Source organism: Ranitomeya imitator, chromosome 6 (assembly GCF_032444005.1).
Source record: "Ranitomeya imitator isolate aRanImi1 chromosome 6, aRanImi1.pri, whole genome shotgun sequence".
Lineage (NCBI taxonomy): Eukaryota > Metazoa > Chordata > Amphibia > Anura > Dendrobatidae > Ranitomeya > Ranitomeya imitator.
The window spans coordinates 294660764-294676571 of record NC_091287.1 but is presented as its reverse complement, the minus strand read 5'-3'; the positions used below and the strand labels follow the sequence as shown (position 1 = coordinate 294676571).

General features: G+C 45.3%; 1 long non-coding RNA gene across 1 annotated transcript in view; it reads left to right on the top strand.

Annotated features, from left to right (window-relative positions):
* Positions 1-2703, top strand: part of LOC138641377 (uncharacterized) — a 56891-nt gene extending 54188 nt beyond the window's left edge. Inside the window, exon 4 of the long non-coding RNA XR_011313803.1 lies at positions 2669-2703. This is a non-coding gene — a long non-coding RNA (uncharacterized lncRNA). The remainder of the gene's footprint in view (positions 1-2668) is intronic.
* The last annotated feature ends 13105 nt before the right edge of the window (positions 2704-15808 follow it).

The following is a 15808-nucleotide window of genomic DNA, read 5'->3' as shown; positions in this document are numbered from 1 at the left end:
TTGCTCTTCAAGCTCCTGCCGAATTTCGTCAAAAAAATGATAATACCATTTACCAAAACTATATATATTTAGTTGTGAAGTGGTTCAGTGACATTTTCACACCAATTTTGAACTTTTGTTTGGTGTTTTCTCCATATACTGCCTATTATTTTTGTTCTTTCTTACTATTATTTATTAATTGTATTATTCTTACATTTGAATAAATAAAGTATACAGTGGGGCAAAAAAGTATTTAGTCAGTCAGCAATAGTGCAAGTTCCACCACTTAAAAAGATGAGAGGCGTCTGTAATTTACATCATAGGTAGCCCTCAACTATGGGAGACAAACTGAGAAAAAAAAATCCAGAAAATCCCATTGTCTGTTTTTTTAACATTTTATTTGCATATTATGGTGGAAAACAAGTATTTGGTCAGAAACAAACAATCAAGATTTCTGGCTCTCACAGACCTGTAACTTCTTCTTTAAGAGTCTAGTCTTTCCTCCACTCATTACCTGTAGTAATGGCACCTGTTTAAACTTGTTATCAGTATAAAAAGACACCTGTGCACACCCTCAAACAGTCTGACTCCAAACTCCACTATGGTGAAGACCAAAGAGCTGTCAAAGGACACCAGAAACAAAATTGTAGCCCTGCACCAGGCTGGGAAGACTGAATCTGCAATAGCCAACCAGCTTGGAGTGAAGAAATCAACAGTGGGAGCAATAATTAGAAAATGGAAGACATACAAGACCACTGATAATCTCCCTCGATCTGGGGCTCCACGCAAAATCCCACCCCGTGGGGTCAGAATGATCACAAGAACGGTGAGCAAAAATCCCAGAACCACGTGGGGGGACCTAGTGAATGAACTGCAGAGAGCTGGGACCAATGTAACAAGGCCTACCATAAGTAACACACTACGCCACCATGGACTCAGATCCTGCAGTGCCAGACGTGTCCCACTGCTTAAGCCAGTACATGTCCGGGCCCGTCTGAAGTTTGCTATAGAGCATTTGGATGATCCAGAGGAGTTTTGGGAGAATGTCCTATGGTCTGATGAAACCAAACTGGAACTGTTTGGTAGAAACACAACTTGTCGTGTTTGGAGGAAAAAGAATACTGAGTTGCATCCATCAAACACCATACCTACTGTAAAGCATGGTGGTGGAAACATCATGCTTTGGGGCTGTTTCTCTGCAAAGGGGTCAGGACGACTGATCCGGGTACATGAAAGAATGAATGGGGCCATGTATCGTGAGATTTTGAGTGCAAACCTCCTTCCATCAGCAAGGGCATTGAAGATGAAACGTGGCTGGGTCTTTCAACATGACAATGATCCAAAGCACACCGCCAGGGCAACGAAGGAGTGGCTTCGTAAGAAGCATTTCAAGGTCCTGGAGTGGCCTAGCCAGTCTCCAGATCTCAACCCTATAGAAAACCTTTGGAGGGAGTTGAAAGTCCGTGTTGCCAAGCGAAAAGCCAAAAACATCACTGCTCTAGAGGAGATCTGCATGGAGGAATGGGCCAACATACCAACAACAGTGTGTGGCAACCTTGTGAAGACTTACAGAAAACGTTTGACCTCGGTCATTGCCAACAAAGGATATATTACAAAGTATTGAGATGAAATTTTGTTTCTGACCAAATACTTATTTTCCACCATAATATGCAAATAAAATGTTAAAAAAAACAGACAATGTGATTTTCTGGATTTTTTTTTCTCAGTTTGTCTCCCATAGTTGAGGTCTACCTATGATGTAAATTACAGACGCCTCTCATCTTTTTAAGTGGTGGAACTTGCACTATTGCTGACTGACTAAATACTTTTTTGCCCCACTGTATATGGATTCTAGACTCCCGATTCTTTAGAATCGGGCTGCCATCTAGTTAAACATAAAGGGATACATATGATGGATTTCAAGGCCGTTATGCAACAAATACAGTTTGCAACAAAGCTGATGATGGTTCTGGTGTCACATTTCTGTACTGATGTTGGTTCTACTGACGTATTCATGTAGTGATGGTTGATTGTTCTGGTGCTCTATTCATGTTCTACTAATGGCTCTCGTGATGTATTCATGTAGTGATGAAGCTTATGGTGTTGTGTTCATCACTAGAGCGATCATCAGTACATGAAAGCAAAAGCAAAATCATCATCAGAGCATAAATAGAACAGTAGAGCCATCCATAGTGTATAAACATGGCACTAGAACCGTAATCAGTAAATAAGAAGGCCACTAGAATCACCATCAGTACATGAATACTTCACCAGAACCACCATCAGTACATTACTGCATCCCCAGAACCATAATCAGTATATGAATACATCACAAGAACCAACATCAGTACATGACCACACCACGTTTAGTACAGCAATCATTTGTAATGTCACACCAGCCCCATATACATTTGTATCACATTAACCTACAACTCCAAGTGTGTCTTTAACATTGGTAAGGAGATGCTAGGAGTTGTTGCTATCAGTCATTATCAGACTGCAGACCATTCAGCAACCACAGTACTGATTTGACAAAGTCAGTGTTAACAAGTAAACATTTACATCCAGGTACCTTATGGGTGACATATTCTCTAATTGGAGTTGTTCTTTCTTTCCGTCTCCATCTTGTTGTGCCTCCATGATGACTTTTCACGTCCATTTCGTCGCTACAAAATCCCTTCTTCTTCAGTCTTGCGTAGCCCATCCCAACACGGTGACCTTACAAGTAAGTAAGACTTTTATTAAAATGCCCTCTGCATAAAAATATCTGTCCATACTATGCACACAGTATGATGTCCACCCCAACCCCTCAATATACAGTTCATGTCCACCACAGTCCCCTATACAATATGGTTACCACAGTCACATATACAGAATAATGTCCCCCACAACACCCTATGCAGATTAGACACAACAGCCCCCAATACACTATCATCACCACAGACCACAGTATGTCACCTTCAGCCCCCTTTACAGTATGGTCATCACAGCCCTCCGCATTATGTCCCCCACACCACCTATACAGTATGATGCCACCCAAAGCCCTCAATATATAAACCTATATGAATATCAAGGGCACAGGGTAAATATGCCAATAAGCACAAAAGAAACAAAGAAAACTTATAAAGGATGAGTGCAAGGCATAAATGTACTCCATAACATTTTCTTTAATTGAACATAAATATTTTAAAAAATTATTAAGAAACAGTAGGACACAGAATAATCAAAGCTGTAGAGCATAACAATAAATGAGTAACATGATACATACATAGATTCAGTAGCGGGCACAAAATACCAAATATACAGCTCTGGCAAAAATTAAGAGACCACTGCAAAATGTTCAGTTTGTCAGATTTTTCTCTTTATAGGTATATTTTTGAGTAAAATGTAAATTGTTCTTTTATTCTATAAACTACTGATAACATGTCTCCGAAGTTCCAAGCAATAAATGTTGTATTTGTTTTCTGAAAATGAGTTATAGTGTGTGGGAAATGCATCTGAGCACTGTTAGTTACGGTTACTTAAAGAGTCACATGACTGACTTTACTTGGACTTTCCTAAACTTATTTTGGGTTTCTAATAATAATATACATGTCACATCACTCTACTTTGTCACATCAGGATGATGTTACCTCTGACAGAGACACTGTCAGTTTGTTTTCGTCATTGTTCTGCAAATTTTTGGACCATTTTGTTATGCTAAAAACATGAAAAGTCTATCAGTGTGCTGTGAAATTAAATGGGCTTTTGGTTACTTCTGGTTAACATCAATTTCTATGATAATTTCAATTTGTCATTGCAAAGACAGTGTTTGTGTTAAAAGCTTGAAATTAGATAGCTACAGTCCTATGAGACCTCAGAGTGTTATACATGTATTTTCATTGCAATTAGAGGCTTTGTTTTATTCTGATTCTCATCAAATCGATTGATTGCAGATTTAATTTTTATTTTAATTTGCATGAACTTGGCAAATTTGAATTTCCCAAAAAGCACTGAACTCACATTATAACTTAACACACCCCACTTATATTATTATGGGTGCTGTTCCAGCCACTGGCATTAAACACACACTTAGTAAAAGAGGTATCATTACTACATTGCATAACTTATTTGAAACCAAAAGCTACCTATGATGAGTATAATTTGTAACTTTAAATGAACATATTAACTATAATAATTAAAGGGACACTGTCACCTGAATTTGGAGGGAACAATCTTCAGCCATGGAGGCGGGGTTTTGGGGTTTTTGATTCACCCTTTCCTTACCCGCTGGCTGCATGCTGGCTGCAATCAGGGCCGGCTCCAGGTTTTCGAGGGCCCCGGGCGAAAGAGTCTCAGTGGGCCCCCCCCCTTTAACACATACCCCGATTTATGATGCACAGATACGGCAGAGAAATGTATAGCACAATGCCAGATTTCACTTCTTACATGAGTGACAGCTATTGTACATTCTGCAGTGTATATATACAGGAGAGGTGCTTTTCTGTTTTGAGTTTTTCTATGAAACAAAGACTTTTCTACATAAACAACGTTGTTTGGTTTTGCGGCCCCAACAGATCTGTGCTACAAAGTAACAGGCGGCTCGGGCATTAATGAGGGACCTGATGCTGAATCCTTTCCACAAACCCTAATGACCCAATTAGTGCCCTGTCATTAGAAGCTCATTAAACGCCTCCCTGTCCCGAGCAGTCATGTACAGGATGGGGGGATCCTGCAGCCCACCCCCTGACTGCTCCATACCATACACTGCCCTCTGTCGCGCTCACTATTACCCTGTGCATTTCTCCTTCATCGTTACCCCATGTTACACTTGTCACCCCCCACTACAGAGTAGCAGGGCAGCCAATGTCACCCCTCCCGGACACTAATGGCAGCAGGAAATGTCTGCTCCTCTATTGGGTTGGAACCTGATTTAATCAAGGAATAATGTGGATTTGTTGCCAGTGGCCGCAGGGGAAGGGTTAAGTGATGCCATGTCCGTGGTGGGAGCAGTGGCAGCTGCTGGACCTGGACAGAGACAACCAATGTTGCTGTGACTGCACAGTGTGACCTGGAGGAGAGAAGCTGAGACTCCGGAGCAGAAATCACCCACATGCCAGCACTGGGCAGAGTCCCTCCAGTCACCAGCCTGGGGCCACAGGGCCCCGACCTACAGCCCACAGCTCAGTTTTATCCATGGCAGCAGCTCCCCTTCCTTCTGGCATTTGGTTAACCCCATTTATGCGGGTCGGATTGTTATCTTTAAGGCTCAGCAATAACCTTCATACAGATGGGAAGGGGTTAAGGTTCTTCCTACCCCACTGGTGCAGGTTTGTTGCAGCATGCATGTATTCTGGGTGAGCTGGGCGGCTACAGGTTGCAGGCTGCACCCCACCAGCTGCTCCTCCAGACATCACCCACATTTTTAGGCAGCGGAGACAGACAGCAGCAGACTGAGCCACAACTGCAACCACTGCTGGATACCATAGCACTCACTCAGGCACTGGTAGGACGGAGCTCCTCGGAATCTGCCTGATAAACTTCAGCACTGTCTGCAGCCACCCAGGGGGGAGAGCAGAGAACGTGCTCTCTCCGCCCACAATGTCACACTGGCTGCCTTCTCTTAACCCCTATGTGTGCCTGCCTGGCTGCACTGACTGAGTGAGAAGATGCTTGTGTCAGAGCTGGCACATAGGGGTTAAGAGAACGCAGCCAGCAGTGACTTTGTGGGCGGAGAGAGCATGTTATCTCCTGCTCTGCTCTCCCAGCTGTATCTATGACAGCATGAGTGGGCCCCCCTCTCTCCCCAGGGCCCCGGCATTTGCCCGGTCTGCCGGGTGCTGACGCCGGCCCTGGCTGCAATATTGGATTGAAGTTCATTCTCTGTCCTCCATAGTACACGCCTGCGCAAGGCAAGATTGCCTTGTGCAGGCATGTACTACGGAGGACAGAGAATGAACTTCAATCCAATATTGCAGCCAGCATGCAGCCAGCGGGTAAGGAAAGGGTGAATCAAAAAACCCCAAACCCCGCCTCCATGGCTGAAGATTGTTCCCTCCAAATTCAGGTGACCTGTGTCCCTTTAATTATGATATTGCTTTTAGTATAAGTTAAATCACCAGTATAAACTAAATGTTCAGTTAATCAATATACATTGTATAATTTCTGAAATTCATACTGTTTGGTTGTTTGATAATCCAGTACATTTTTCTCAATAGGAGTTTTAATGACAATTTCCTCCTCTTTCAGGATGGCCTACCCTTTTAATCTCATAAAAATAAAACTATCCTTCTATATTATTTCAAAACACTCTTGTTCGGGGATCACTTTGTATCTCCGTTCATACTGCACCCACACACACAAATGATACACCACTTGAAAGGTAAACTTGCCCTCTTCAGCAAGAAATTAGCCAAACAAACCACACATCCACGATGTGATCACAAAATACACTTTAAACATTAATTTTCATAAACCTGCAGTAAGGAAAAATGACCTGCAGGTGGCACAACACTACCCCAAAGCATAGTACCACAAAGCTGAAACAAATACTAACATTTGCCTTGGGGGATTTCCAGCTTGCCGAACTCCTTGCCCAACCGATTTAAGGCAGGTACATATAAAATATTTGCTACATATGTGGAAGTAGAATAAAAGTAAAACTTTACCTGTTTAAGACTTCAGGTTTAAAACTGAAGATATAAATGAGTGCAGCCTAAAAGGGACCGGACAGGTTCTGAACCATCAGATTTTCCGTATTATTGGACAGTCATTGAAAAATGTATCCTACTTCTAAGGTTGGAGCTTATTATTGGTGACCTGGAGTCACCCCTGGTTCCAAGTAAAAAACTGCAGGAAAAAAAGGTAAAATAATCTGCAGATATTATTTTTTTTAAGGGGATATTCCCAATTATTATACAATGGTGTAAATACGCTCAGTTTTGAGGTCAATTCTCATTCATCATTTTTACTGTCAAAGTGGCACTGCTGTACAGGTAGCTGCTCCTTTCCAATACATAGAGCTGTGTTGCACTTCCCTTCACTGCAGATAGATTGAGGTGCTGCTGTGGAGGGGAAAAAATGCTGCTGCCCCTGTTCTTTTGCAAGGTCCTGACAATCAGACCCCTTCTGATCAGTAAGTAAAATACCATTATGTTTAATGTTGGGGGATCTCCTTTAGGCTGGAGTCACACACAACGTATAAAAAATCAGTCCATTTTACACAGACGAGAATCTCAGAAATGTTACCTGACTAGTGATCCGTATGTCATTCGTGTGCAATGCGAGGAAGCTATTTTCTCGCATGTAAGCATCCGTGTGACATCCGTATGGTGAGATTTTCTCACTGGCTTGCAAAATGGACATGTAATGGATTCATGGGCTCAAATATTCGTGAAAACATATATATACAGTATATCTATATATCTATAATATAACGCTGGGAGCGTCACTCTGTCTGAAGCCTTTATAGACTGTGCAAGCGCAAGCGCCGGCGCAGTCTGGGCCTCACAGAGTGACGCTCCCAGGAGATCACGGTATGCGTAAACACTGAACGCACACCGCGATCTCCACCGGAGAGTCAGGGATGTGGCAGGAGGGTAAGTATATTCACCTGTCCCCCGTTCCAGCGCTGCGTGCGGCTCCATCTCCCGGGTGCTCTGCTGTGACGTTCCCAGTTCAGAGGGCGCGATGACGCACTTAATGCGCGCCGGCGCTGCCCTCTGACTGAGCAGTCACAGCCAGAGGAGCCGGAAGATGGCGGCGTGCAGCGCTGGAACGGGACAGACAGGTGAGTATAGCAAGTGCTGGGGGCCTGAGCTAGCGGTGACTCTGGCACCTGACCCCCACAGCGTGCCGGAGTCCCCGACAGCTCAGGCCCCCAGCACTCGGCGCCCAGCGACGATAGGTGAGTATGGTATTATTTTTTTTTTTATATATATATGGCAGCAGCATACGGGGCATATATAAAGGAGCATCTTATGAGGGGCATATAATACAATGGTGGCGCAGGATGGGAGCAGCACATGACAGAACGGGGGCGCAGGATGGCAGCAGCACATGACAGAACGGGCGCAGGATGGTAGCAGCACATGACAGAACGGGTGCGCAGGATGGGAACAGCACATGACAGAACGGGCGCAGGATGGTAGCAGCACATGACAGAACGGGGGCGCAGGTTGGCAGCAGCACATGACAGAACGGGGGCACAGGATGGCAGCAGCACATGACAGAACGGGCGCAGGATGGGAGCACACTGTTGTGAATTCCGCTCTTGGGCTCCCTCCGGTGGTTGTAAGTGGCACTTTTGTGAGTTCTGCTCTTGGGCTCCCTCCGGTGGTTTTAAGTGGTATGGCTGCTCCTTGGATTTAGCAGTCTGCAGCTGCTTCCACTGATTGTCTTTCTGCTCGGCTATTTATGCCTGGCTCTTCCCTTCAGCCAGTGCCACTTGTCAATGGTTCCTGGTTTGATTCACATCTCTCTTGGATTTCCCTGATATCCTGACCAGTTCAGCAAAGATAAGTCCTTGCTTTGCTCTTTTCTGTCCACATGTTGTGGACTTAATCATTCTGTGCATTCTATGTTTTGTCCAGCTGTCAGTATGGATTAATTCAGTTAAGCTGGAAGCTCTGGGAAGCAGATTTACCCTCCACACCTTTAGTCAGGTGTGGAGATTTTTGTAAACTCTGTGTGGATTTTTGTAGTTTTTAATACTGACCGCACAGTATTCTATCCTGTCCTATCTATCTAGCTAGACTGGCCTCCTGTGCTACATCCTGGTTTCATTCTGTGTATGTCTTTTCCCTCTCCACTCACAGTCATTACTTGTGGGGGGCTATCTATCCTTTGGGGATTTTCTCTGAGGCAAGATAGTTTTCCTGTTTCTATCTTTAGGGGTAGTTAGTTCTCAGGCTGTGACGAGGTGCCTAGGGAGTGACAGGAGCATCCCACGGCTACTTCTAGTGTTGTGTTGAGCTTAGGGACTGCGGTCAGTACAGGTACCACCTCCTTCAGAGCTCGTCCCATGTTGCTCCTAAGCCACCAGTTCATAACAGTACAAGTGGCCATAAATGAATTAAATGCATCTCAAAAGAAGAACAAAAAAATTCTGAGCTATTTTTTTTTCTGTGCTCTGTTTTGTCTTTTTTTTCCTCTTGATCTCTGGGTGGTTCAGGATTTATGCTCTGGCATGGATGTTCAGGGTTTGTTTTCTCGTGTGGATCAACTTGCTGCAAGAGTACAGAGTATCCAAGATTATGTTGTCCAGACTCCGGCTTTGGAGCCTAAAATTCCTACTCCTGATTTGTTTTTTGGGGACAGATCCAAGTTTTTGAACATTAAAAATGACTGCAAATTGTTTTTTGCTTTGAAACCTCGTTCTTCTGGTGATCCCATTCAGCAAGTTAAAATCATCATATCCTTGCTGCGTGGTGACCCTCAGGACTGGGCATTCTCCCTTGAATCAGGGGATCCGGCACTGCTGAATGTAGATGCATTTTTTCAAGCGCTCGGATTATTGTATGATGAACCTAATTCTGTGGATCATGCAGAAAAAACCCTGTTGGCTTTGTGTCAAGGTCAGGAAGCGGCAGAATTATACTGCCAGAAATTTAGGAAATGGTCTGTGCTCACTAAATGGAATGAGGATCCTCTGGCTGCTATTTTCAGAAAAGGTCTTTCTGAAGCCCTTAAAGATGTTATGGTGGGCTTCCCTACGCCTGCTGGTTTGAGCGAATCTATGTTTCTAGCCATTCAGATTGATCGGCGTCTGCGCGAGCGCAAAGCTGTGCACCATATGGCAGTGTCCTCTGAGCAGAGTCCTGAGCCTATGCAATGTGATAGGATTTTGACTAGAACAGAACAGCAGGAATTCAGACGTCAGAATAGGCTGTGTTTTTACTGTGGTGATTCTGCTCATGTTATTTCTGATTGCCCAAAGCGTACTAGGAGGGTCGCTAGGTCTGTTACCATCAGTACTGTACAGCCTAAATTTCTTTTATCTGTGACCCTGATTTGCTCATTATCGTCCTTTTCTGTCATGGCATTTGTGGATTCAGGCGCTGCCCTGAACTTAGTGGACTTAGAATTCGCCAGGCGCTATGGTTTTTCCTTGCAGCCTTTGCAGAGCCTTATTCCTTTGAGGGGCATTGATGCTACACCATTGGCCAAGGATAAACCTCAGTACTGGACGCAGATGACCATGTACATGGCTCCAGCACATCAGGAAGATTGCCGTTTTCTGGTATTGCATAACCTGCATGATGTTGTTGTACTGGGTTTTCCATGGTTACAGGAACATAATCCGGTGCTGGATTGGAAAACTCTGTCTGTGACTAGTTGGGGTTGTCAAGGGGTACATAGTGACGTTCCTTTGATGTCAATTTCCTCTTCCCCCTCTTCTGAGGTCCCTGAGTTTTTGTCAGATTTCCAGGATGTATTTGATGAGCCCAAGTCCAGTTGCCTTCCTCCACATAGGGACTGTGATTGTGCTATTAACTTGATTCCAGGTTGTAAGTTCCCTAAGGGCCGACTTTTCAATCTGTCTGTGCCAGAGCATGCCGCCATGCGGAGTTATGTTAAGGAATCTTTGGAGAAGGGGCATATTCGGCCGTCTTCGTCACCATTGGGAGCGGGTTTCTTTTTTGTTGCTAAGAAGGATGGCTCCTTGAGACCCTGTATAGATTATCGTCTTCTTAATAAGATCACGGTCAAATTCCAATACCCCTTGCCTTTGCTTTCTGATTTGTTTGCTCAGATTAAGGGGGCTAGTTGGTTTACTAAGATTGACCTCCGAGGGGCATATAATCTTGTTCGTATTAAACAGGGTGACGAATGGAAAACTGTATTTAATATGCCCGAAGGCCATTTTGAATACCTCGTGATGCCATTCGGGCTCTCTAATGCTCCATCTGTGTTCCAATCTTTCATGCATGATATTTTCCGCAATTATCTTGATAAATTCATGGTTGTATATTTGGATGATATTTTGATTTTTTCCGATGATTGGGAGTCTTATGTGAAGCAGGTCAGGATGGTATTCCAGATCCTTCGTGATAATGCTTTATTTGTGAAGGGGTCTAAGTGCCTATTCGGAGTTCAGAAGGTCTCTTTTTTGGGTTTTATTTTTTCTCCCTCATCTATGGAAATGGATCCTGTTAAGGTCCAAGCTATTCATGACTGGATTCAACCCACATCTGTGAAGAGCCTTCAAAAATTTTTGGGCTTTGCTAATTTCTATCGCCGTTTCATTGCCGACTTTTCCAGTGTGGTTAAGCCCCTTACTGATTTGACGAAGAAAGGCGCTGATGTGACGAATTGGTCCTCTGCGGCTGTTGAGGCCTTTCAGGAGCTTAAATGCCGATTTACTTCTGCCCCTGTGTTGCGTCAGCCGGATGTTTCTCTTCCTTTTCAGGTTGAGGTTGATGCTTCTGAGATTGGGGCAGGGGCCGTTTTGTCTCAGAGGGATTCTGATGGTTCTTTGATGAAACCGTGTGCTTTTTTTTCCAGAAAGTTTTCGCCTGCGGAACGCAATTATGATGTCAGCAATCGGGAGTTGTTGGCTATGAAGTGGGTGTTTGAGGAGTGGCGACATTGGCTTGAGGGAGCTAAGCACCGCGTTGTGGTCTTGACTGATCATAAGAATCTGATTTACCTCGAGTCGGCCAAGCGGCTGAATCCTAGACAGGCTCGTTGGTCCCTGTTTTTCTCCCGTTTTGATTTTGTGGTCTCGTATCTTCCGGGATCTAAGAATGTTAAGGCTGATGCCCTCTCTAGGAGTTTTTTGCCTGATTCTCCTGGAGTCCTTGCGCCGGTTGGCATTCTTAAGGAAGGGGTGATTCTTTCTGCCATCTCCCCTGATTTGCGGCGGGTGCTTCGGAAATTTCAGGCTGATAAGCCTGACCGCTGTCCAGTGGGGAAGCTGTTTGTTCCTGATAGATGGACAAGTAAGGTAATATCTGAGGTTCATTGTTCAGTGTTGGCTGGTCATCCTGGGATTTTTGGTACCAGAGATTTGGTTGCTAGGTCCTTTTGGTGGCCTTCCTTGTCGCGCGATGTGCGTGCTTTTGTGCAGTCCTGTGGGACTTGTGCCCGGGCCAAGCCTTGCTGTTCCCGCGCTAGTGGGTTGCTTTTGCCTTTGCCGGTCCCTGAGAGGCCCTGGACGCATATTTCCATGGATTTTATTTTGGATCTTCCTGTTTCCCAGAAGATGTCTGTTATCTGGGTTGTTTGTGACCGTTTCTCTAAAATGGTCCATCTGGTACCTTTGCCTAAGTTGCCTTCCTCCTCAGATTTGGTTCCATTGTTTTTTCAGCATGTGGTTCGTTTGCATGGCATTCCGGAGAATATTGTGTCTGACAGAGGTTCTCAGTTTGTCTCTAGGTTTTGGCGGGCCTTTTGTGCTAGGATGGGCATTGATTTGTCTTTTTCTTCGGCGTTTCATCCTCAGACTAATGGCCAAACTGAGCGAACTAATCAGACTTTGGAAACCTATTTGAGATGCTTTGTGTCTGCTGATCAGGATGATTGGGTGGCTTTCTTGCCGTTGGCCGAGTTTGCCCTTAATAATAGGGCTAGTTCGGCTACTTTGGTTTCACCTTTCTTTTGTAATTTTGGTTTTCATCCTCGTTTTTCTTCGGGGCAGGTTGAGCCTTCTGATTGTCCTGGTGTGGATTCTGTGGTGGACAGGCTGCAGCAGATTTGGACTCATGTGGTGGACAATTTGACGTTGTCTCAGGAAAAGGCTCAACGTTTTGCTAACCGCCGTCGGTGTGTTGGTCCCCGGCTTCGTGTGGGGGATTTGGTTTGGTTGTCTTCTCGTCATGTTCCTATGAAGGTTTCTTCCCCTAAGTTTAAGCCTCGGTTTATTGGTCCTTATAAGATTTCTGGGCGGCACGGTGGCGCAGTGGTTAGCACTGCAGCCTTGCAGCGCTGGAGTCCTGGGTTCTAATCTCACCCAGGACAACATCTGCAAAGAGTTTGTATGTTCTTTCCGTGTTTGCGTGGGTTTCCTCCGGGCACTCCGGTTTCCTCCCACATTCCAAAGACATACTGATAGGGATTCTAGATTGTGAGCCCCATTGGGGACAGTGATGATAATGTGTGAAATACTGTAAAGCCTCTTTTGCCATTCATAATGTTTTCCATAGATCTTTGTTGCGGAGATATGTGGTGCCCGTTGTTCCCTCGGTTGATCCTCCTGCCCCGGTGTTGGTTGAAGGAGAGTTGGAATATGAGGTTGAGAAAATTTTGGATTCTCGTTTTTCGAGGCGGAGGCTTCAGTATCTTGTCAAGTGGAAGGGTTATGGCCAGGAGGATAATTCTTGGGTTGTTGCCTCCGATGTCCATGCCGCCAATTTGGTTCATGCTTTTCACTTGGCTCGTCCTGATCGGCCTGGGGGCTCTGGTGAGGGTTCGGTGACCCCTCCTCAAGGGGGTGGGGGGGGTACTGTTGTGAATTCCACTCTTGGGCTCCCTCCGGTGGTTGTAAGTGGCACTTTTGTGAGTTCTGCTCTTGGGCTCCCTCCGGTGGTTTTAAGTGGTATGGCTGCTCCTTGGATTTAGCAGTCTGCAGCTGCTTCCACTGATTGTCTTTCTGCTCGGCTATTTATGCCTGGCTCTTCCCTTCAGCCAGTGCCACTTGTCAATGGTTCCTGGTTTGATTCACATCTCTCTTGGATTTTCCTGATATCCTGACCAGTTCAGCAAAGATAAGTCCTTGCTTTGCTCTTTTCTGTCCACATGTTGTGGACTTATTCGTTCTGTGCATTCTATGTTTTGTCCAGCTTGTCAGTATGGATTAATTCAGTTAAACTGGAAGCTCTGGGAAGCAGATTTACCCTCCACACCTTTAGTCAGGTGTGGAGATTTTTGTAAACTCTGTGTGGATTTTTGTAGTTTTTAATACTGACCGCACAGTATTCTATCCTGTCCTATCTATCTAGCTAGACTGGCCTCCTGTGCTACATCCTGGTTTCATTCTGTGTATGTCTTTTCCCTCTCCACTCACAGTCATTACTTGTGGGGGGCTATCTATCCTTTGGGGATTTTCTCTGAGGCAAGATAGTTTTCCTGTTTCTATCTTTAGGGGTAGTTAGTTCTCAGACTGTGACGAGGTGCCTAGGGAGTGACAGGAGCATCCCACGGCTACTTCTAGTGTTGTGTTGAGCTTAGGGACTGCGGTCAGTACAGGTACCACCTCCTTCAGAGCTCGTCCCATGTTGCTCCTAAGCCACCAGTTCATAACACAGCACATGACAGAACAGGGGCGCAGGATGGGAGCAGCACATGACAGAACGGGGGCGCAGGATGGCAGCAGCACATGACAGAACGGGCGCAGGATGGGAGCAGCACATGACAGAACGGGCGCAGGATGGGAGCAGCACATGACAGAACAGGGGCGCAGGATTGGAGCAGCACATGAAAGAACGGGGGCACAGGATGGGAGCAGCACATGACAGAACAGGGGCGCAGGATGGGAACAGCACATGACAGAACGGGAGCACGATGGCAGGAGCACATGACAAAACGGGCGCAGGATGGGAGCAGCACATGACAGAACGGGGGCGCAGGATGGGAGCAGCACATGACAGAACGGGGGCGCAGGATGGCAGCAGCACATGACAGAACGGGCGCAGGATGGGAGCAGCACATGACAGAACAGGGGTGCAGGATGGGAGCAGCACATGAAAGAACGGGGGCACAGGATGGGAGCAGCACATGACAGAACGGGGGCACAGAATGGGAGCAGCACATGACAGGATGTGAGCAGCAAATGACAGAATGGAGGCACAGGATGGGTGCAGAACATGTCAGAATGGAGGCGCAGGATGGGTGCAGCACATGTCACAATGGGGGCGCAGCATGGGAGCAGCACATGACAGAATGGGGGCGCAGGATGGGTGCAACACATGACAGAATGGGGGCGCAAGATGGGTGCAGAACATGTCAGAATGGAGGCGCAGGATGGGTGCAGAACATGTCAGAATGGGGGCGCAGGATGGGAGCAGCACATTTCACAATGGGGGCGCAGGATGGAAGCAGCACATGACAGAATGGGGGCGCAAGATGGGTGCAACATATGGCAGGATGGGGGCGCAGGATGGGTGCAGCACATGACAGGATGGGGACGCAGGATGGAGCAGCACATGTCAGAATGGGGGTGCAGGATGGGAGCAGCACATGTCAGAATGGAAGTGCAGGATGGGTGCAGCACATGTCAGGATGGGGACGCAGGATGGAGCAGCACATACCAGGATGGAGACCATATACCAATACAGATGCTAGCCACCCGGGCGTAGAACGGGTTCAATAGCTAGTATATATATATATATATATATATATATATGTCAGTGACACACATACCTCTCTGTGTTCTCATTACAAACATTTACATTTGACCAGCTTAATTCTCCTGAAATTGCCTGCGCCCCAACAACCAATGTGCGAAAATTTTGCACGGGCCAACTAGTTTGTATTATTTTTATGTATATCTACAAAATGTTTTGCTGTGCCAAAATAAATGTTATTGCTTTTGTTGATATTTTACATGCAGTATGTTCTGCTATGCATTTTCTTATTGTGCATACTACATAACATAGATGGTAAATTATACATTCAATGCAATAAATGATATGATGTACAGTATGTCTTAGTTAATGAATGTATATACAGTATATTGCATTCTTTGTTTTGTGGTAAAGAAATATACTGCTCCAAAAAATTAAAGAGAACACTTAAACAACAGAGTATAACTCCAAGTAATTCAAACTTCTGTGAAATCAAATGGTCCACTTAGGAAGCAACACTGTTTGACAATCAATTTCACATGCTGTTGTGCAAATGGAATAGACAA